Genomic DNA, 24,197 nt, shown 5'->3' with positions numbered 1-24,197 from the left:
AGAAGACTAAGTGACTTGTTAATTGATTCAATTTTTTTATTAGGGATATAACAATAGATTTTTTACGTACCTAACAATGTTTATGATGTTAACATGCATGCATGCATGGCTATGTATTTTGTACACTTTTAAGTTTCGCACATGCACTCCGGAATCGGGTCCGTGCATACCATTTTTCAAAACAAGAAAGGAGGTTAGAAATTTTCGAACTATCACAAGCCTCACTAGAGTTATAAGAAGCTTATGTGGAGAAAAAGATTCAAATGAATCAACTACGAATTAATATAAATTATATAAAACTCGGCTGTTTTTTAAGCAAATCCTAAATACACCCGTTAAGAATTTAAAACCACAAAAAAAAACTATTAGAAATTATTATAAATATACTCTTATAAAAAAATTAATGCAGTCCTAGTTTAAAATTTAATATTTTGTTATTATTACGCAGATATGGTGAAAAAACTATAAAATGTGTTATGTTAGTTTCTTGAGTTGTAAGAATTTATTTAAGACTCTACGTCTACGTGTATTGTAACATCCTCATTTTTTCTCTTTTTATATTCATGTGTGTAATGCGATTTCTCCTTTCTTTTTCAAAGATAATTCAAGATATTTTACAAAATTTTATGATTTTGGTTAAAGAAGTTTTAAGATAAAAATATTTATTTTGTTCAAATAATTCGTCAGGATGTGTTTGATTTTTTTAAAGACGAATCTCAATGCTTTGGATTATTTAGAAATCCTATAATTATATTTTGAGTTGCAAATGTTATATGCATGATAGCTCATATTTTGTTCCTACATTTATAATCTTATTGCATCCTTTACATGCCTTTTCATTCCTTTATTTCTTTCATTTAATGTGTTTTTTCATTTATCATGTTAATTAGGAACTTTTGTAAAATACTATACTTTTGTTCATATTTTCTATTCTGACCTTTAGTTACTAATTTGACCATAACTTTTTCTGTAGATATCCTTTAACTTTTGTAATAGAACCTCTAAATTTTTTACCCATTCTCTTCTTTTGCATTTTTTCACTTCGAATTTGCATTGCTCTACATTTTACAATTGAAAGGCGATTAAGTTTTTGTAAGTTTACGACGTTTTCTTCCATGTTTCTTCTTCAATTACGTTGCCGAAGTCTAAATCGCATTTGTTCAAGATGTTTTTAATGCTCCGAGTTTGTTTTTTGATCTCACACTTTTGCGATTGCATAGAAAGCATTGTTTGATTGAATTGTGCCTTGTTCTTAATCATATAACAAGCAATTGATTAATTGATTGTTGTGCAGACAAGATTTAAGCAAATTTTGTTTTCATTCTCGGTTTTGGATATTATGTGCTCTTGATCTCGGTTTTAATTTTCAGTTGCAATTTTATTACTTGTGATTTAATTCTCTGCATTTACTTCTCTGCAATTTGATTTTTGTGTTTTAATTCTCTGCAATTCAATCATTAAACCCCCAAATATACAACTTTTTTGCGCAATTGATATTAAAGCAATGTGTATTTGCATCCTTGTGAGAGATGACCTAGGTTGCTCCCTAAACTACATATTTTTGTGAGGAATTTAGTTACTTTTGATACCACTATGACATGGCTATCAAAATTGGCCCCATTGCCAGGGATGCATTTCGTATTGCTTTGATTCAATGGTGCATTGTGTTTTCTGCATTGTGTGTTTAAAAAAAATAAAAATAGAAAAATTGGTTGTGTTTGTGTAGTTCAATTGTGAATTGTATTGTGTTTTCTGTGTTTTGCATAATGTGTGAATTATATCTGTGATCTGTGTTTAGTTCATTTGCATTGGATTATGTCATATACCTGTAGCATTTTGTTGTTCTGAATTCTGTAATTGTGTAATTCTGTTTTGTGGACCAATTGTTTTGATTGCATTGTTCATTGTAGTGTGTTTAGTGTCTTGCGTTCAGCATAGTTCGTTTGCATTTTGCTATATTATACTCATATCTGTAGTTCTATGGTTGTGGATTGTGCATTTTCTGACAATTCGTGTTTGTGTCTGCATGGTGTATAATTGCTATATTGTAGTTCAATTTGTATAATTGTGATTAAGTCCAATAGGTTCGTAATAGCATATTGTATATGTTGGATTACCTTCCTGCTGAAAACAGAAAACTGAAAACAGAGGAGTAGTAGAAATCCTTTTTCATGCATTGCACTTGCTGATTGCACTATTCATACACTTTTCATCAGATTTTGAAAAATTCTAAAAAAAATAGTTAGAGTTTGAGTTTTGACCTGAATTTTTGTGTCCACATTACATTTAGTGTCTATTAGTGAGTAGAGTTGGTAGATTTGAAAAACCTTTTGTAGAAATAGAGATACACTTTGGTAGTGAAGAAAATTTTTGTGAAACTTAAAAGTATCATAACTTTTGCTAGGAATGTCAGAATTTAACCTACCACACATGACTTTGGGGTAGAAGAAAATTTCCTATCCACTGCAACCTGCTCCATTGATTGAGGCTGCCCCAATTTTCAAAAATCGCATGTTTTCTAAAAGTTTTTTATTTTTTGGCATTTATTGACCTATTTTTCTTGACTTTAGGCTTCTAGTTTCCAGATTAAATCAATTCAAAAAATTCTGAAAATTTTTGTGGTGTTATCTTATACCATATAGAGATTTATCAAGGTCTTACTTCAATCATATCTTGCATATTCATGGTACTTGCTTTGTTAACTGATTCTATCCACTCAGGAAGTGTGTGTTGTTCCTTGTGATTCTAACCTTGCATGACCAGATCTAATCCAGGCACAGTGTACTCATTTGACCCTGAGATTGAGAGGACAAGATTGAGGCTTTCAAAATTGAAGAAAGGGCACCACACTACTCATAGTCAGATTACTTCACAGTCAAGCAACATGGCAAACAACCAGGAGAGGACCTTGAAGGAACTTGCTGCCCCTGATGTTGGCCACTAGCCATTGTGCATTCAAATACCACAATTACAAGAGGGAGTAGCAAGTTATGAACTGAAGTCGGGTCTTATTCATTTGCTTCCTAAATTTCATGGTCTTGCAGGTGAAGATCCACACAAGCACTTGATGGAGTTTCATGTAGTATGTTCCACTATGCGACCAGTGGATGTGCCTGAGGACTTTGTCAAGATGAAGGCATTTCCATTCTCATTATTGGACATAGCCAAGGATTGGCTGTACCTGCAGCCAACACCAATCTGTACATGGAGCAACATGAAGAGAAAAATTTTAGAGAAATTCTTCCCTGCATCCATAACAACAGCAATAAGGAAAGATATTAGTGGCATTTGACAGTTGCAAGGAGAGAGCTTATATGAATACTGGGAGAGGTTCAACAAGCTATGTTCGACCTGCCCAAACTATCAGATAAATGAGCAGCTTTTGATTCAATATTTCTATGAAGGGTTGATGCCTATGGAGCACAGCATGATTGATCCAGCCAGTGGAGGTGCCTTGATGGATAAAACTCCAGCAACTGCAAGATACTTGATCTCCAATATGGCAGAAAATTCTCAGCAATTTAGCTCCAGAAACCTTACAACCAGAGTTGTACATGAGGCAATCTTAAGCAGTGTTGCTGCAGTTGACAACCAGAGGTTGGAAAACAAGCTTTCTGAATTAACTTTCTTGGTAAGGCAATTGGCTATGGGCCAGGCAGTTCCACAGATCCAGCAAACGTGCAGTATTTGTGCAGGTAACCATTATACAGATTCTTACCCTCAGCTGCAGGAGACAGCTCAACCCTCTCACATGGTGGCAGGCATACACCCTCCTTACCAGAACCATTACCAACAGCAACCTCAGTAGCAGTATAATCCCTTCTCCTCTACATACAATCCAGAGTGGAGAAGTCATCCCAATCTAAGGTATGGTCCACCAGCTCCACCACAGCAGTAGCAGAAGTATGCGTATCAGCAGCAGCCTACACACCACCCTATGTAGCAGCAACCAAAATATCTTCCTCCTTCTTTGAGACAGCAGCAGCTTGCACAACAAAATCAATCTCAGCAACAGTCTCTTCCACAGCCCAACAGTGGACCTTCCTTGGAGGAGTTGATGAGTCAGATGGCCACTCAAAGTCTGTAGTTTCAGTAGAACGTTTTAGCCACCATTCAGGATTTACAGACCCAAATTGGGCAGTTGGCGACCTCAGTGAATAATTTACAGCAGCAAAGGTCTGGAGCACTTCCTTCGTAGCCTGTAGTTAATCCAAAAGGTAATGTGAGTGCTATTACTTTGAGAAGTGGCAAGGAACTGACCAATTGTCCAGTGCAGGCTAGTGAAGGTAGTGGAAGTGAAGAGGGGGTCCGAGATAATTCTGAGTATCAGCAGCAGAAGCAGATTCCCCTTCCTTTCCCATCTAGAGCCTCTCCATCAAAGAAAATAGAAATAGATCAAGAATTGCTGGATAACTTTAAGAAGGTGGAGATTAATATTCCTCTGCTAGATGCCATCAAACAGATTCCTCGGTATGCGAAATTCTTGAAGGAGCTTTGTACTTACAAGAGGAACCTGAAGAAGAGAAATGTCCAGACAGTTTCATCCTTGTCCCAGTCTAGCCTTCCACAGAAATGTGGTGATCCAGGAACTTTCTCCATTCCCTGCACAATTGGAGAGTCTTCTTTTGCTTGTGCCTTGCTGGATTTGGGAGCTTTTATCAATGTTATGCCTTCAGCCGTATATAAGATGTTGCATTTGGGAGACTTGAAACCAACCAATGTGATTATCCAGTTAGCAAACCGAAGCACAGCTCAGCCCTTGGGAGTGCTCGAAGACGTGTTGGTAAAAGTTAACCAATTGATTTTTCCAGCTGATTTTTACATTCTTGATATGCAGGATGAGAACTCAACTTTGATTCTGGGTAGACCATTCTTAATGACTGCGAAGACCAAGATTGATGTCCATACAGGCACACTATCCATGGAGTTTGGAGATGACATAGTTCATTTCAATATCTTTGATGCCATGAGACATCCAGCTGAGAGCCTGATGAATCCATATTTTACTAAATTTTTATACATCATTTATTACTTTTTATAGAAAAGAATAGACTTAGATAGTGAAAATAAGATGAATATTCCAATTAGGCTAAATAATATAGGTTTCTTAGTTTTTGGTTAATTTACATTGATTTATATAGTTTATTTTACATGTTTTGATCATTTGAATAATGTGACAGGAATCCCCAAGCTTATTTTGAAGAATTATTGGATTTTGAGGAATTTGAGGTGAAAGTAACTACTTTCAAAATTGATAGTGACAACTACAGCAACCCAAAATCCACTAAACCTGCGTGTGATTACTATGAATATTCATAGTAGTCACTCTAGAGCATGCAGAATTGAAGGTGCTGCGCGTAGTTACTATCAAAATTCATAGTAATCACTCCAGAGAGGCAAAACCCAACTAATGCTGCACGTGTTTACTATGAAAGAATGAGAGTAACTACTTTGGAGGGCGCCAGCTTTAGTATAAATAGATTTTTACCAAATTAGGGTAGGGAGTTCTTACACTTTTTGAACCTTTTCTCTTCTTTACTCAATTTAGGATATTTTCCAGAGCTTAGGGCAACCTTGGGTGACAGCCAAGGGTCCAACCTAGGGTTTGGTTTCTCATTTCTCTTGCTTTTACATTAATGTTAATGAGTTTTCTGCATTTCCCAACTACGTTTTTGACCCACATTTCCATGGAGGGCTAAATTTTGTGTAATCCTTAGTAAGTTCGCATAGATTCTTGAGTTCCTTGAATTTAATGATAATATAATTCCTTTCTTTTCATGAATTACTTCTTCCTTGTCTCTTGAATTGAATTAATGGTGAATGAGGGGGGTATTGCTCAATTAACCCTAATTTCATTTTAAGGAGATTCTAAACTAGGGATTGCTTAATCCTAGGTTTAATTCTAAGGTTGCGTAATTTTGGGATAAGAGATTAGAGCCTAACAAATTGCGTAATTTCGTTGGGACCATAAGGTTGATTTTCGCTTGTTAAATTAACCTAATTCATGGAAGAGAGGATGAATGTTAAATCTTGAGTGGAATGAGGATAGAATCTTTGTGGATGAACTAAGGATTGTTGTTTTCTATTGTTTGAACTAATTAAACTCGTTTACTCGTTACACTTTATTTTGATTTGAAACCACAAACCCCCCCTATTTTAATTGCTTGTTCAATTAATGCTTTCAACATGTTTAATGAAGATTAATAGCCAATGTTCACGGGAGACAATCTAGGGTAACCCTAGTACTACATTAAATTGTTTAAATTTTGATGAGGATTTGCGACAAATCTTTTAAACACCTTAAAATAAACGATCATCAAATTGGCGCCGTTGCCGGGGAGATTAGTGTTGATTTTTCATAAAAATGTTATTTGCTCTGTTTTCATTTTTCGTTTTCTGCATATTTAGTGAATTCTCTTTTAACTTTTGCATTGTGAATACTTTAGTATAGTTGTAGTTACATAGATAAGTAGAGATATCTTGCATTTAGGTAGAACCAATTGCTGTTTTCTGCATATTGTTTGAATTCTGATTTCTGCATTTTAGTTTACCACACTGTATTTTCGTTTGCTGCAATTACCCTATTTCTGCTGCATAATTCTGCAGAATTTGTGTTTGTGTGTTGCATATTTTCATTCCATAATTGCAATTTCTTTCTATTTCTGTTGTTTGGTGTTAATACTTTATTTTACTGCACTTAGATGTTAGTTTTTCTACATAATTGTCATCTGAATTTTTCAGCATTTTTACTGCTTCATTAGTTTACTTCTTTTCAAATTTCCATAGAAAATTCCTAATGAATGACCAGATCAAATCCGGGAGATTTATATCCTCCAGATATTGAAATTGATAGGACATTCCATAGAAATCTTAGGAACCTTAGTAGACAAAATTCTGCACATATTGAGGAACCATCTTCACCATTTTCTCCATCTTCTATATATTCTTCTCTGCATTCTTTAAATTCTGAACCTTTAGAAATGGTAGAAAATGACTTGACACTTAAGGAGCTTGCCGCACCGGACGTGACCTACCAGACTTTATGTATCCAATACCCGGATGTGGATGCCCCTTTTGTTCTTAAAACTGGCCTAATCCATCTTTTGCCTAAATTTCATGGTCTTGCAATTGAAGATCCACATAAACACCTCAAAGAATTTCATATTGTTTGCTCTACAATGAGAACACAAGGTGTGCCTGAAGAGCATGTGAAATTAAAGGCTTTTCCATTTTCTCTTATGGATTTGGCTAAAGACTGGTTGTATTATCTTCCACCTTGCTCTATTACAAGTTGGGACACCCTCAAGAGATTGTTCCTGGAAAAATTTTTCCCTGCCTCAAGGGCTGCCTCAATAAGAAAGGAAATATGTGGTATTAGGCAGCTGGAGAGGGAAAGTTTGTATGAATATTGGGAGCGTTTCAAGAGACTTTGTGCTAGCTGCCCCCATCATCAGATAAGTGACCAGCTCCTAATCCAATACTTCTATGAAGGCTTACATCCAATGGATAGAAGCATGATCGATGCAGCTAGTGAGGGAGCCCTAGTTGACCAGACTCCCGCAGCCGCTAGAAACCTCATTGAGAATATGGCAGCTAACTCTCAACAATTTGCTACAAGACAAAATTCCATTATGTCCAGAAGCGTCAATGAAATTCAAACTTCAGATTCACACAAGCTGGAGCATAAACTAGATGAGTTGGCTACTATGGTAAAACAGTTGGCATCCATCCAAAAGAATTTTGCTGCATATACACCTCCACCTCCATCCATTCCAGCAATGCTTTGTGGGATTTGTTCATCTACGGATCACTTCACTGATAGTTGCCCCACATTGCAGGAAACTGAATCTTCAGAAGGTAATCCTCAAGCTTATGCTGCTAATATTTATGCTAATAAATTTCCTTTTCAGCAGCCGCAGCAACAACAAAGCTAGGATTTATCTTCCAATAGATATAATCCCGGTTGGAGGAACCATCCTAACTTAAGGTGGGGAGGAAATGCACAGCATCAAGGCTCTAGCCAACCAACTAACAACCATTTCCAACCGCATCAAGCTGGACAAAGCAAGTCATATTCAGCCCAGCAACATCACCATCCATCATCTTCATCTCAACAGCACCATCAAGCATCTTCTTCACTAGCCGCTACACCTCAAAAGAATGATTCATCCTTGGAAGACCTTGTGAAGCAACTCACTATGAGTAATCTCAATTTCCAACAACAGAGTCAAGCCTTCCAGCAACAGACTCAAGCAAGTATCAAGACCTTGGAGAATCAAATGGGTCAACTTGCTTCATCCCTTAATCAACTTCAATCTCAAGGTTCAGGCAATCTCCCTGCACAAACTGTCACAAACCCAAAGAATATGAGTGCCATTACCTTGAGATCTGGTAAGGTGATGCAAGAGCCAGAAATGCCTACTAAGAAGGATCCTAGTTGCACTTTAGCTGCAGAAGGTGAAGGAGGAGAAGTTGGAAGCCAAGAGCAGCCTGCACGTATGCCCACACCATGTCAACCAAAAGTGGTAGACAAGGAGGAGAGGTCTATTCCTATTCCCTTCCCTCAAAGAATGGTTTAGCCCAACAAGAAGCAAGAAGAGGTTGATAAAGAAATTCTGGATACTTTCAGAAAAGTTGAAGTCAATATCCTCTTGTTAGATGCTATCAAGCAAATCCCAAAGTACGCCAAATTCCTTAAGGACTTGTGCACTCATAGAAGGCGTCTAAAGGGTAAAGAAAGAGTGAACATGGGGAGGAATGTATCAGCTCTTTTTGAGAGGCAAAAAACTTCCATGCCTGAGAAATGTAAAGATCCAGGGACGTTTACTATTCCCTGCATTATAGGAAATAATAGGATAGATAATGCCATGCTTGATTTAGGTGCATCTATTAATGTTATGTCTTTATCTATCTTCACATCTTTGTCTCTCGGACCATTGCAGCCCACGGGTGTCATCATCCAATTAGCAAATAGGAGCACTACTAATCCATCCGACCTTGTGGAGGATGTTCTAGTGAGAGTGAATGACTTGATCTTTCCTGCTGACTTCTACATCTTGGACATGCAAGAAGAAGAGCCAATAAAAGGAGCTGCACCAATCATCTTGGGAAGGCCATTCTTGAAGACGGCCAGGACCAAAATTGATGTGCATGCTGGAACTCTCACTATAGAGTTTGGAGAGAGTGTGGTTCGCTTCAACATACTAGATGCTATGAAGCACTCACTTGAGGAGCGTTCAGTTTTTCACATTGATGTTCTTGATAGCTTGATAAACGATAATTTTGCTGAATTTTTAAGAGACTCTTTCGCTGATTTTTCTGATTGTATAGATACCATAGATACTAAAATTTGTGAATATTGTACTAAGTCATCTTTGTGTGATATTTGTATTGCTGATTTTCTGGATTTAGATTCTGCAACTTCTGACATTAATGACATTAAAAAATTAAAAGGGTTAGAATGTGGTCCATTGAGTACAGCAAGTATAATTGAATCTACCCTTGTGGTTTAAATGTTGCAGAAATCATTTCAAATGAAAGTGCTAAAGCACTGCCTTCAGTTGAGCAGCCTCCCACCTTGGAGCTTAAACCCTTGCCTAAGCATTTAAAATACGCTTATTTGGAAACAGATGACAAGCTCCCTGTGATCATATCCACTGAGCTTGATGAGGACCAAGAGGAGCATTTGCTTGATATGATTCGGAAGTATAGAAAGGCTATTGGTTGGACCTTGGCTGACATCCCTGGAATCAGCCCTTCCCTGTGCATGCACCGGATTTTGCTGGAAGAAGGATCCAAGCCAGTGAGACAGCCCCAGAGGAGGGTAAATCCGATCATATTGGAGGTGGTGAAGAAGGAGATCACCAAACTACTCCAGGAAGGCATCATCTACCCGATATCAGATAGCACATGGGTGAGCCCAGTGCAAGTGGTGCCCAAAAAGTCAGGGATTACAGTTGTGAAGACTGAGAAGGATGAGCTCCTGTCCACTAGAGTGCAGAACAGCTGGAGAGTCTGCATTGATTATCGGAGGCTCAACCAGGCGACCAGGAAAGACCACTTTCCTCTACCTTTCATAGATCAGATGCTGGAGCGCCTGGCAGGTAAATCTCACTACTGTTTCCTAGATGGATTCTCAGGTTATTTTCAAATATGCATAGCTCCTGTGGATCAGGAGAAGACCACTTTACATGCCCATTTGGTACATTTGCATATAGGAGAATGCCATTCGGGCTTTGCAATGCTCCCGGTACATTTCAAAGATGCATGTTGAGCATATTTTCTGATTTGGTTGAGCGTTGTATTGAAGTATTCATGGATGACTTCACTGTATATGGGTCATCATTTTTTGCATGTTTAGGAAACTTGGATAGAGTTTTACAAAGATGTATAGAGACTAACCTTGTTCTGAACTTTGAGAAATGTCATTTTATGGTTAGCCAGGGGGTAGTCTTAGGTCATATAATATCTGAGAAGGGAATTGAGATAGATCCTGCCAAGCTTAATGTCATTTCACAGCTTTCTTACCCCTCTTGTGTGCGAGAGGTGCATGCATTTCTTTGCCATGCAGGTTTCTACAGGCGCTTTATCAAGGATTTTTCCAAGATAGCCCTTCCTCTCTCCAAGTTACTGCAGAAAGATATTGATTTCGAGTTTGGAGCCAAGTGCAAAGAGGCGTTTGATTTCCTAAAGACAGCCTTGACCACAACCCCCATCATTCAGCCACCAAACTGGACACTTCCATTTGAGCTCATGTGTGACGCATCCAATTTTTTTGTGGGTGCTGTCTTAGCACAGCGGTTTGGTAAGGATCCACATGTCATTTATTATGCATCTAGGACTTTGGATCCTGCATAGTGTAACTATACCACAACTGAAAAGGAACTATTGGCCATAGTATTTGCTTTGGATAAATTTAGATCATACTTGCTAGGGTCAAAAGTTGTGGTGTTTACTGATCATTCTACTCTTAAGTTCCTTTTGAAAAAGACAGATTCAAAGCCAAGGCTAATAAGGTGGATGCTTCTACTTCAAGAATTTGATGTAGAGATAAAGGATAGAAGTGGAGCACAAAATTTGGTGGCAGATCATTTGAGCAGGATAGCGGGAGTCCCTGAACTCACTCCTCTAAAAGATGATTTCCCTGACGAGCAATTATTAGAGTTGTATACTTTAAAGTTGACTTGGTTTGCTGATATTGTAAATTTTTTAGTTGCAGGAGTTTTTCCAACAGATGCACCAAGGAGTAAAAGGGAAAAGATCAAGAATGATGCCAAGCATTACCTCTGGGATGTTCCCTATTTGTGGAAGTTTTGTAGTGATCAAGTGATTAGGAGATGCATTCCTGAGGAAGAAACTGCATCAGTTTTGCATTTCTGTCATGCATCCACTGTAGGAGGCCACCTTGGGCCCCAAAGGACTGCAAGGAAAGTACTGGATGCGGGTTTTTATTGGCCTACAATCTTCAAGGACTCTTAGCAAGTGTGTTCTACATGTGAGAAATGCCAAAGAACTGGAGGGGTAATCACCTTGAAGCATGAAATGCCTCAACAATCCATTTTATACTGTGATGTATTCGATGTTTGGGGTATAGACTTCATGGGTCCTTTTCCTCCTTCCTTTGGTTTCTTATACATTTTGCTTGCTGTAGACTATGTCTCTAAATGGGTAGAGGCTAAGCCTACAAGAACTAATGATTCAAGAGTGGTTGTAGATTTTATGCGTACTCATTTGTTTTGTAGGTTTGGAGTACCTCAAGCTTTGATTAGTGACCAGGGTACCCACTTCTGCAATAGAACCATTGAGACTCTACTAAGAAAGTATGGAGTATTGCACAAAGTATCTACACCTTATCACCCCCAAACCAATGGGCAGGCTGAGCTCTCCAATAGAGAAATTAAGAAGATTTTAGAAAGGATTGTTCAGCCAAATAGGAAGGACTAGAGCAAGCGTCTTGATGATGTTCTTTGGGCTCATAGAACAGCATACAAGGCTCCTTTGGGAATGTCACCATACAGAATTGTCTATGGAAAAGCCTGCCACCTTCCAGTAGAAGTAGAACATCGTGCTTATTGGGCAGTGCGAGCCTGTAATATGGACATAGACAAAGCTGGAGAACAAAGGAAATTGCACTTGCAAGAATTAGAAGAACTTCGCCTTGAATCATATGAAAACTCCAGAATTTATAAGGAGAAAACAAAGGTCTTTCATGATGGAAAAATAGCAAGAAAGGAGTTTTTCATAGGTCAAAAGGTTTTGTTGTTCAATTCCTGTTTGAAGCTCATGCCTGGAAAACTCCGATCTAGGTGGATCGGACCTTTCATTGTGACTTCCATTTCTCCCTATGGAGCAGTGGAGGTAAAAAGTGAATCTACAAACAAGGTTTTTAAAGTGAATGGACATTGCCTAAAGCCTTTCCATGGGAATCCTACACTTGAGATCAATGTGGAGGAAGTTTTCCTAGATCAACCTCCAGCTGATCTTGATTCTTTAATTATTTTGGAGTGAAAGCTCCATTAAACGTCAAGCTAGTGACGTTAAAGAAGTGCTTTGTGAGAGGCCACTCACAGTTTTATAGCACTTTCTTGTTCTCTTTTAATTTCAATAAGCATTCTTTCATTTCAGCTGTGTTACTAGTCATGTTGCTTAGTTCATTTTGCACAAACATTTTATTCAACACTTGACTCATTATTTGATTGACGATTTGTTCATAATTTTTGTAGAAAAAAAATTGCTGTATTTGGACTTAATTTATGCATACATTCATGGAAGTCCAAGTAGAGAGGGAGAAATAATCATTTCCATGGCACCAAGCATTCACTCTAGAAAGAATTTTGAAGTTTGCCATGAAGGTAATCAGTTTCCCAAGCCATAGTGGTCACTTTCTACCAAGGTAGGTGACTTTGCTCTCTGTAGTTCTCACTTTCAATTTTCATAGTGACCACTTTGAGGGCTTTTGAATTCATTGGTCTGCGCGTAACTAGTATGAAAATTCATAGTAGCCACGCGCAGCACCCTGGGAAAATACACATGAAGGGTGCCTCTGTAGTGATTACTTTGAATATTCATAGTAACCACTACAGAAACTAATTTTTGAACATTTGATGCGCGTAGTTACTATGAATATTCATAGTAACCACGGGCAACCTCTTTTAAAACAACTGAGAAAGGCTCCTCTGGAGTGATTACTTTGAAAATTCATAGTAACCACGCGCACCCCATTTTTGCTGTAACCCTTGTGCGTGGCTACTATGATTATTGAGAGTAACTACGCCCAACATTTTTATATAAATAGGACCTGTTTCACGTTTCCTCTCACTCTTCATTTCTGAGAAATTTTTCACTCTTCTTCTAATTTCCTGAGCACCCACTCCCTCGAATTAAATTCCTTGCATCTGAACGTCAACTCCCTACACTTTTGCACTGCATTTGAACTCCAGTCCAGGTAATTTCCTCTTCCTCACTCTCTGCGTTAGGGTTCTTCATTTTTCAATTGGGGATTTTTAATTAGAACCAATTTAAGTTAAAATTACTGGTTAGAATCAGTTTTTGCAAGGATAACTACATGATTTAAAGTTAGTAGGGCGATTAATTTGATCCTGTGTGTGTAAATTGTCATGTTTGAACCCTAGGGTAGCTACTTTCATAATTCGTAGTGATTACTATGTAGGTAATGCTGAAATTCTGCTTCCCCTAGTTTCGTTTTAGTCTGGAATGTGATTTCTATGCATTAAAAATTCATATTCTCATGGTTAGAAATCAAATTGCATTTTTCCTTTCTGAATTTGAAGTGTTTTTGCTCTGGAGTAGTTACTATCAACATTCATAGTAACTACTCTCTGTGAATATATTGTGTCTGCTCATTTCATACACTCATTCCTGATCTGATTCAGTTGCACTACCATGTAATTGCATTTTCACTTACTACTTGCTCTGAATTCTGGAAATTTGATTTGAAATTAGACCCATCTTGCTGCACATGCTTTTTACCTTAGCTGATCTAGTGAAATTCATCCTCTGCATTTTATATATATGTTCTCTGCATTTTCCTATGCTCTCTGCATTTTCACAACCTGATTCAGAAGTTGAGAATTCATTTGATTGGATCCAAATGCACATTGTGTTTAAATTTTCCAGACCATCAAATGAACCTCTTTTGCAAACCATGATTCACTATATGACATATGTTGTTCTACATTTTAAACATATGGATTATGGACTTCATTTTGGAACTGTTATTGCTGTCATAGTAGCTACCTGTAACACATAGTGGTCACTTTACTGAACCTAATTTGTTGCTTGAATTTGCAAGTGTATGTGTCTATATGTTATTTTCTTGCTGCTGAACTTCACTGAAAGTGTCCACTTTCATAGTGGTCACTTTTATCATTTCAATATTGGAAAAAAAAAACTGACATAATTCACACATAGTGATCACTCTGCATGTGTTTAACTGTCTGATCTTTCACTGTTAAAGTAGTTACTACCAACTAGCATAGTAGTTACTTTTGCATGCAGAACTACTCTGATTTGTCTTAATTTTCTCTGATTTCTGCACATTTGCTGTGAAATTATATCCACATAACACCTTAGCTCCTTCATTCCAGTCATGCACTCATCTACCTTGGTAGTGAAGAGGGCAGAGCTAGTTTATGCCATCATGACAGGGATGCCCATCCATGTTGGCAATGTTATCAGCAATGCCATCATGGAGATCCTAGCTAGGAAGAAGTGTAACGCCCCGATTTTTGTAGCCTAATTGTTATCCGATAGAGTCGTGAATTTCTCGCAGTTCTGACCTGCCACTGTCGGAATAGATAGTTATATATTAGACTCGAATCGATCGTCTCAATTCGTAGAGAGCCCTGCATTTTAGAATGACTGCATGCATGATACTCGGTCCCGACATCGTCCAAAAAATCCCTAATCTTGTTCCGTTGTGAATTTCGAGAAAGTGCCTCAAAAACTGTGCCAAAAAGTATCTTTACTTTTTACTTTTCCAAAAAGTCACTTTTTACCTAAAAAGACGTGAGATTCATTAATCATTTCCTAGATTTAGTAATGATTGCTTAGCCGCCGCAATTATTACACCTTTTTACTTTAATCATTACTTAGTCGTTGCAATTAATGCATTAGACCTCCTCGGATTTAGTGCCGACCAATCAAAATTCATGCACCCGATTTTGTTCCCTAAAGCAAGAACATCGTGATTAACCGAATCTTCCAAAATCTAGTTTCGGCCAATTACATTTCATGCAAGTATCCTCGTTTCCTGATTCGAGGACGCCTTGAATTTTGAACCTCCTTTGGTGTTTTTCGAGAAGCTGCCATCATAAATTTTATCTTTTCCAAAAATTGCACCAAGTCTCGTCGCATTTATTACGGCCAATATTTCATGCAAACTTACTTCCTATCAAAATTCGTGCATGATTTTTACTATGTTGTACACAAAATCAACACATTTCTCCTTGCTTTTGAATGCTAAGAACCGTGTGAGTAGTTTCAAGGATTTTAAGACCCTAAGTTACTATTTCACTTGAGTTTTTGTGTCACTTTTGGAACAAATCCCTTTCTTTTTCATGCTATTGGAACCGTACCCACCTTTCACCATTTTGTACACAAAATTACTATATTTTTCCTTGCTTTTGGGGTAATAGGAACCATGTGGATGTTTTCAAAAATTACAAAGTCCTAGGTTACTATTTCATTTAAAATTTTGTGCCAACCAACTCTTTTGAATCACTCTCCCTTCACATCACTCATTGTCTCATGGAAAACATGCAAAATTTGATAAACACCAAACCAAAATCAGCAAGGTAACTACCTTGGTTGGCCATCCACACACCAAGACACTTACTCACAAAAATCTCCTCTAATTCACTCTCCTTTCTCCCTAACTGAGAAGCACCCCTCCCATCTCACTCTCTTCACTCAACCATTCCATCATCACACACAATCTCATTCTCTCATTCTCTTGCATGCAACCGTGAAGCCTTACCTTTCCAACACTATCTTTTTCTCTCAAATTGCCCAAACAAGACCGAGAGCCCTCAAGTCCCAAAACTCCACCACTTTTCACTCAAACACTCTCATTTTCCCCTTATTTCTTCAAGAAAATCGAGAGCTTGTAAGCTCTCAAGCTCCACTCAAAATCCTCCCACCCTTCCTTTGTTCATTTCAAGCAAACCAAGAGGATCAACACTTCCGATTTCATCCATTTTTCACTCATTCTCTCAAGGTAACTGAGAAACTCATAGCCCTTTCTCTCTTTCTTTTTTTGTTGAAACCTTTTGGAGTTTTGTCCAAGTATTCTCCTTCTTATTTCCTTGAGTTTGATGGTTTCAAAGGATATTTTAGTGGAAGATTTTGAAGCTCTTGGAGCAACTCCTTCTCGGATCCAACCTTGCGTTTGGAGAGTTCAAGCTCAAGCTACCTTCCTCTCTTCATTTTTGTGCTACACTTAAGGCAAGGGGGAGTTCTCACTCTTTTCTTGTCTATTTGCTTACGCTTGGCTGTTTTCGTGATTTCTCTATGAAAAATAAATGTTTTGCTCCTTAAAAATCTCTTTGTATTGTGAATGAGTTCCATGCATGTTGATTTTGAGACCTTTCTTGCTTGAAACCTTAAATTCTGTTCTTGCATGTGTGTTACCCCTTCAAAGTTCTCATTTTTAAGCACTACATATTTATTTTGCCTTATCACTTGCCTTGGTTTTCAATTGTCCCTTGCTAGACTTCTATTTAAATTGTTCCTCTTGTGTTAAAGTGATGGACCGTGAGTGTGTGTACAAAAAATCCACTCTTGCATGTTGATTTGTTAATCTAAAAGCTTTAATCTTTGGCCTTGCATGCATCGACCTCCTTGAAAGTTCTTATTTTGACCATTGCATGTGAAATTTCCTTGTGTTTGGCCTCGGTTTTTGTTAGTTAAAAGTCCAAAATCTTGTACAAAGACATTTCTACCTTAACGTGTTGGATGTTTGTGGTTTCTCTAAGAATTTCAACTTGTGTGACCCTTGACACTTGGACGATGTTAGGAAGCGATTGCATGTACATTTGAAGAGGGCGTAAGGGTAGAAAATTAAAGGAAATTGGATGAGTTTAGGGGCTGGACAGTTTGGGACTTTGACATAAAAAGAGTGTTTCCTTTGTGAAATTTGATGTGGTGACATTGGGGAAATATTATGTGAGTTTAAGGGAAAGTGTTGCTTGTTTTCAAAAGTACATGTGTTGAGAACTTTGGAAATCATTGAGATAAGGCGCTGGACAGAATTGGAAAAGTGTTCAAGAACAAAGTTTCATAAAAAGAAATGGTAGGAAAAATCATTTTAAACAAAGAGTAAAAGTGTGGTGAAATTCCTTGCTGAAAATTATTTGGACAGCCTTAGTTTTACCTTTAAAAACTTGTTAAAGTAACCCCTAAGGTTTGGTAAAATTGCCTTGATACGCCTTAGTTCAAATTAAGACTTTTTGTTAAAAAGAAAAGGTTTCAATTTATTTTTACCTTAAGAAAAATGGCGCTGGAATGTGTGAATGAATATGTGGAAGTGCTTATAACTCTAAGGGTAGTCCCGTGTGAATGTTGGTTATATGCTCATGAGTTTGGCCGTGAATAGGTGTGTGTGAAAATGTTGAATTGCCTATGATCTAGGTGCTGAAAAATGTGTGAATGGTGTGTAATGTGCGTCACTACTTGTGTGTGTGATTTTGAATGGACAAACGTGAAGCATGAATGCATGAAAGACCCAAAACATGAAAATATATGTGGCTGGAAATTGATGAATGATATGCCCTTGTGATGGATTGGTGATGTGTTAATCAATTTGGAGTGTTCATGCATCATGGTATTCTAATAAGACAAGAATCTGATGAAATAAATATGGTGCAACCTTTGACTCTAGATTTATGATGTTGATAAGTTAAGTTACTCTTGGGATTTTGTAATCCAAAATGAACTTGTGGCTTGGTAAATGGATGGCTTGTGGCAAGTAAGGAACCGAGAGTGTAAGGAGGTAAATGGTGTGAATAACTTGTAAGAAAAGAAAGAAAACCAAGAGAGAATACTAAGAGTGCGTGGTAAGAAGGTTTAGAACGTGTGAAGTATTAGAAGTAACTAAGTTAAGTCCAAACTTCAAAATTAAAATGGGAAACCGAGAGAATAGGTAGTTTGTATTCATGTGAGGAAACATACTTAAAACAAAAGATAAGGTGGAACCTATCCACAAAGATGTTTGAAACCATGGAATCTATCCATGTCTCTAAGTCGTTTGACTGGAAACTTGCATCGTTATATTCTTTCCATACGATGCTAGGTTGTTGTGCTTAATTCTTTTGAAATGAGAAAACTATTGAATAAAATTGAGGATGTCACTTCATGCATCATGTCATTGTGTGAAACGACTCGAAGGCAATTACAAACGCACAACTTGAAGGTGTGGTAGTGATGAATTCACTTTTTATTATATTTTTACTTGCCTTTTTGGTGCTCCTTAATAGAAGAAATGGACTTAGATAGTGCAAATAATATAGAAATCACATTTTGAGTAAATATCATAGGTTTATTAATTTTTGGTTAATTTGCATTTAATTACATAGATATAGATTGCAATTTTAATTATCTTGATGATTTTGCAGAATGCCCAAGTTAAATTTGAGAAATCTTGGTCCTTGGATGAAAGTTGCCCCCAAAGTAGCCACTTTTGGGAGCAAAAGTGGCAACTACAACAAGTCTGGGCATTAAAAGTTCCAAAGTAGCCACTTTCAAGACCAAAAGTGGCAACTCCAGAAGCGCCAGGGACGCTAAATTGGAAGCATGATGCGCGTGGCTACTATTGGCTCTCAAAGTAATCACGCGCACCAAAGTAGCCACTATCAAGCCCAAAAGTGACAACTCCAGAAGCTCCAGGGACGCTAATTTTCAAGCCTTCCTGCGCGTGGCTACTATTGGCTCTCAAAGTAACCACGCGCACCAAAGTAGCTACTTTCAGCACAAATAGTGGTAACTCCAGAGAAGCGGCAATCCTTCCATCCTGCGCGTGGACACTTTCAAGGCCCAAAGTGGACACTTTCAAGGCCCAAAGTGGACACGTTCAAAGGCAAAAGTGGACCCTTTCAAAGGCAAAAGTGGACACTTTGGTGACATGTTATCCACTATAAATAGATTTTAGGAATTAGGGTACGGGAGTTTTGACACTTTACACCATTTTTCTTTGCCAAATTGGGATAATTTCTTACGACATTGGAGTCTTGGGTGACAGCCAAGGGTCCTCTATAGGTTTTAATTTCCAATTTCTCTTTTGATTGTTGTTGAATTTACATTAATGATGTTTACGTTCTTGCATTTCTTTCTCTCATTCGTGAAGCCCATCCATATGGAGGGCTAAACTTTCTTGTAATTCCTAGTCAATGCACATGAATCTTGAATTCTTGGGATTAATTGCAATACAAATCTTTCTTTCCTTGAATTTATTAACCCCAATCTCTGAATGAAATGGAATTTGCATGAAAGGAACATTGCTTAATGAACCCTAATTTACCTAACAAAATTCTAATTCAAAATTGCTTAATTTTGATTAATCCTTGAGGTTGCTTAATCTTAGGGATAGAGATTGGAGCCCATTAAGATGCTTAATTTTAATTGGGATGTTAAAGTTAGTCTTTGCTTGTTAGATTAACTTAATTTAAGGGAAAGAAAGGGGATTATTGAATCATTTGGAAGAATAATGATGGAACTCATTGCTTGACTAGGGATTACTCATTTTAATTGATTGAATTTCATTAATTTACATTTCGTTCTTGATTAAAATCTGGAAATTGACAAACCTCCCCCCAATTTACTTGTTTTAAAATACATGTTTACACTTGTTCGATGTATGTTCCCAACCAAAAATTCCTTGGAGACGACCTAGGATAACACCCTAGTACTGCATTCATTTCTTTGCATATTTGATGAAGATTAACGACAATCTTTTGCATGACGAGTAGCTAAATATAGTTTCATCAAATTGGCGCCGTTGCCGGGGAATTATTGGTGCTGAACTTATGTTGAACATGATTAGTGCTCTGTTTTTATGTTTTGTGATGAATCCATATTTTTACTGATATTTTAGCATAATTCTAACACAATTAATAAGAAAAATATATGAAGAAAGCAGAAAAACTCAGAAAAAAAAGAAGGAATTGAAGTTTGTTTACATATGTAGTTATTTTAGCAATTGTAGAAATTTTGCTTAGAAATTAAGTTTTTAATCTTGTTTTTGTAGGAATAAATTGAGCAAGGATCATATTCATGGAAGTTTGATGACAAGGAAGAGGAAAGAAGCAAGTCTGGACTCCAAAAACACAAGACCAAGAAAGTGCAGAGTAGGCGTGATCACTATTGTCAGTAAAAGTGATCACTCCAGAGTTCAAAGAAGAAGAAAGCTTGGGCGTTATCACTTTTATCAATAAAAGTGAGCGTTCCAGAGAGGCAAATATCAGGAAAAGCTCTGCGTAACCACTATTATCAGCGAAAGTGAACGTTCCAGAGAGTGTATTTTTCAGAGTAAGGGGCGTGTTATCACTATTGCTGGGAAAAGTGATAACACGTAACTATGTTGCAACTTTTGTTAATAAAAGTAATAACGCACAGAGGTCCAGGTTATACTTACCTGTGCGTAGTCGCTTTTGCCAATAAAAGGAAGCGTTCCAGAGAGTTAGTTTTCCCATATGTCTCTGCGTAATCGCTTTTATCAGTAAAAGTGATTGTTCCAGAGAAGCGTATTACCCTGATGCCTCTGCGTGATCACTTTTGTCAGTAAAAGTGATTGTTCCAACAGAGATCCTCAAAATGTATTCTCTGCGTAGCTTCTTTCCTGCAACATAGTGACTCCTTTCATTAATCTAATTCATCTAAACTCTCAATTAACTCACTTCTCATACTCTAATCCTTCAATTTACTTCTCTCAATTCCAAATCTCTAATTATTTATCAGATTCAATTAAGAAAAACAGCTGCAGCAACATATTTGCAGAACTTAGATAAAATTGCAAAACATGATTGCACAAATTTCTAATTCTGCAAATACACATTCTAATCATTGAACCTCAAATCAAGTACCAAATTCACTTCAGCAGAGATATGCAGCAGAATCAAATTGCAGAAGTTTCAGATTATATAGAATTTTAAACCTTCAAATACACATTCACCACATCAAATCTCTAATCAACTATCAGATTCACTTCAGAAAATCAGATGCAGCAGAACTTGCAAGGAATTAAAAAAAGAATGAATATGCAAAATTACAAATTTCAGAAACTGCAGAATATGAAATACAAACTCCTAAAACAATACAAAAAAACTTAAAATGAGTTAGAAATGTGAGTTGCCTCTCACAAAGCGCTTCTTTAATGTCACTAGCTTGACGCCTATTGATCTTTGGTTCTAAGAGATGATTTTGATGATAACGACTCTTGCTCTATCTTTAACCATTTCCCCTTTTTCTCACCAACTTGTAGCTTTTCATTTAATTCAGAACTTAAGAGAAATAAAAGTGGAGGGACTTCCAACAGTTTGGTATAGTCATTAAGTTTCTTTCCCTCCTTTTCATTGTCTTCATATGTCATTATAGTAAGGACTTCTCTTATAACAAAATCATTGATCTGTTTTTCTGCACATTCTTCTTTACTTTTAATTGCTTTGGTTTATTGCTTTTGTATGTTACAACTCTTCTCCTAAATTCGTATGGCTCAAATGGTTACAATTTTGTGAATTGATACTTGAAATCTAAATTCCCTGTGAAGACGATATCCTGTTCTTAAAAATTACTCATTACTTGCTGCAATACTAGTGCACTTGCTAGTGTTTAGATTGCTAACAACATTTTGCATGTTAGTATGTTTGTTTCATTTTGAGTTTTTGTATTGTGTTGATAGTCATACGAATTTTATGGTCTGTTTCTGCATTATCATTGCATGATTTTCTGCATCATTCCCTTCATTTTTCTGCACTCATTTTGCTGCATATTTCTCTGTTTTTCTGCACTTTATGCTGCATAATTCTGCAAAATTCTGCAGAGAAATTTTAAGTTGTTCTTGTTATATCATTTACTCAATTTGCTTTCAATTTAGTTAGTCGATATCTAGTGCATGACCCGATCAAACCCTGGAGATTTGTATCCATTAGACCTGGAGATTGATAGGACTTTTTATAGGAACCTTAGGACACATAGGGATCACTCTAAACACTCTGAATCATCATCATCACCTACTGCATCTTTGTAATCTGTGACACCAAATTCTATTTACTCTTCTCCATTTTCACTTAACTCTAGTTTTGGAGCAATGGCAGGTGACGAGAGGACTCTTAAGGAACTAGCTGCACCAGATGTCACATACCAAACATAGTGCATCCAATATCCAGATGTGGATGCCCCTTTTGTTTTGAAAACTAGATTAATTCACCTTCTACCTAAATTCCATGGTTTTGCAGGTGAAGACCCTCACCAACACTTGAAGGAGTTTCACATTGTATGTTCCACTATGAGACCTCAAGGTGTTCCGGAAGAGCATGTCAAATTGAAGGCATTTCCATTCTCTCTTATGGATTTGGCTAAAGACTGGTTGTATTATCTTCCACCTGGCTCTATTACAAGTTGGGACACCCTCAAGAGATTGTTCCTGGAAAAATTTTTCCCTGCCTCAAGAGCTGCCTCAATAAGAAAGGAAATATGTGGTATTAGGCAGTTGGAAAGGGAAAGTTTGTATGAATATTGGGAGCGTTTCAAGAGACTTTGTGCTAGCTGCCCCCATCATCAGATAAGTGACCAACTCCTAATCCAATACTTCTATGAGGGCTTACACCCAATGGATAGGAGCATGATCGACGCAGCTAGTGGGGGAGCCCTAGTTGACAAAACTCCCGCTGTCGCTAGAAACCTCATTGAAAATATGGCAGCTAACTCTCAACAATTTGCTACAAGGCAAAATTCTCTCATGTCTAGGAGTGTTAATGAAATTCAAACTTCAGACTCACACAAGCTGGAGCATAAGCTAGATGAGTTGGCTTCTATGGTGAAACAGTTGGCATCCATCCAAAAGAATTCTGTTGCATATACACCTCCACCTCCATCCATTCCAGCAATGCTTTGTGGGATTTGTTCATCTACGGATCACTTCACTGATAGTTGCCCCACATTGCAAGAAACTGAATCTTCAGAAGGTAATCCTCAAGCTTATGCTACTAATATTTACGCTAATAAATTCCCTTTTCAGCAGCCGCAGCAACAACAAAGCTGGGATTTATCTTCCAATAGATATAATCCCGGTTGGAGGAACCATCCTAACTTAAGGTGGGGAGGAAATGCACAGCATCAAGGCTCTAGCCAACCATCCAACAACCATTTCCAACCGCATCAAGCTGGACAAAGCAAGCCATATTCAGCCCAACAACATCACCATCCATCATCTTCATCTCAACAACACCATCAAACATCCCCTTCACTAGCTCCTGCACCTCAAAAGAGTGAGTCATCTTTGGAAGACCTTGTGAAGCAACTCACCATGAGTAATCTCAATTTCCAGCAACAGAGTCAGGCCTTCCAACAACAGACTCAAGCAAGTATCAAGACCTTGGAGAATCAAATGGGTCAACTTGCTTCATCCCTAAATCAACTTCAATCTCAAGGTTCAGGCAATCTCCCTGCACAAACTGTAACAAACCCAAAGAATGTGAGTGCCATTACCTTGAGATCTGGTAAGGTGATGCAAGAGCCATAAATGCTTAAGGAGAAGGATCCTAGTTGCACTTTAGCTGCAAAAGGTGAAGGAGGAGAGATTAAGAGCCAAGAGCAGCCTGCACCTATGCCCACACCATGTTAACCAAAAGTGGTAGACAAAGAGGAAAGGTCCATTCCTATTCCCTTCCCTCAAAGAATGGTTCAACCCACCAAGAAGCAAGAAGAGGTTGATAAAGAAATTCTGGATACTTTCAGAAAAGTTGAAGTCAATATCCCCTTGTTAGATGCTATCAAGCAAATCCCAAAGTACGCCAAAGTCCTTAAGGACTTGTGCACTCATAGAAGGCGGCTAAAGAGTAATGAAAGAGTGAACATGGGGAGGAATGTATCAGCTCTTTTTGAGAGGCAAAAAACTTCCATGCCTGAGAAATGTAAAGATCCAGGGACGTTTACTATTCCCTGCATTATAGGCAACAATAGGATAG

At 37.6% G+C, this 24,197-nt stretch overlaps 2 non-coding genes and 1 pseudogene across 2 annotated transcripts; 1 reads left to right on the top strand and 2 right to left on the bottom strand.

The window, feature by feature from the left end:
• The first annotated feature begins 2,755 nt into the window (after nucleotides 1-2,755).
• LOC113862346 overlaps nucleotides 2,756-24,197 on the top strand; it is a 93,906-nt pseudogene continuing 72,464 nt past the window's right edge.
• On the bottom strand, nucleotides 7,352-7,456 carry LOC113864042. Its single transcript, XR_003504649.1, has one exon. It is a non-coding gene; the product is annotated as a small nucleolar RNA R71 (small nucleolar RNA).
• Nucleotides 22,690-22,794, bottom strand: LOC113864064. The gene has a single exon (XR_003504669.1). It is a non-coding gene; the product is annotated as a small nucleolar RNA R71 (small nucleolar RNA).

This window comes from Abrus precatorius, unplaced genomic scaffold, assembly GCF_003935025.1.
Source record: "Abrus precatorius isolate BTA unplaced genomic scaffold, Abrus_2018 Scaffold3, whole genome shotgun sequence".
Taxonomy (NCBI): domain Eukaryota; kingdom Viridiplantae; phylum Streptophyta; class Magnoliopsida; order Fabales; family Fabaceae; genus Abrus; species Abrus precatorius.
This window is presented reverse-complemented; position numbering and strand designations above follow the sequence as displayed.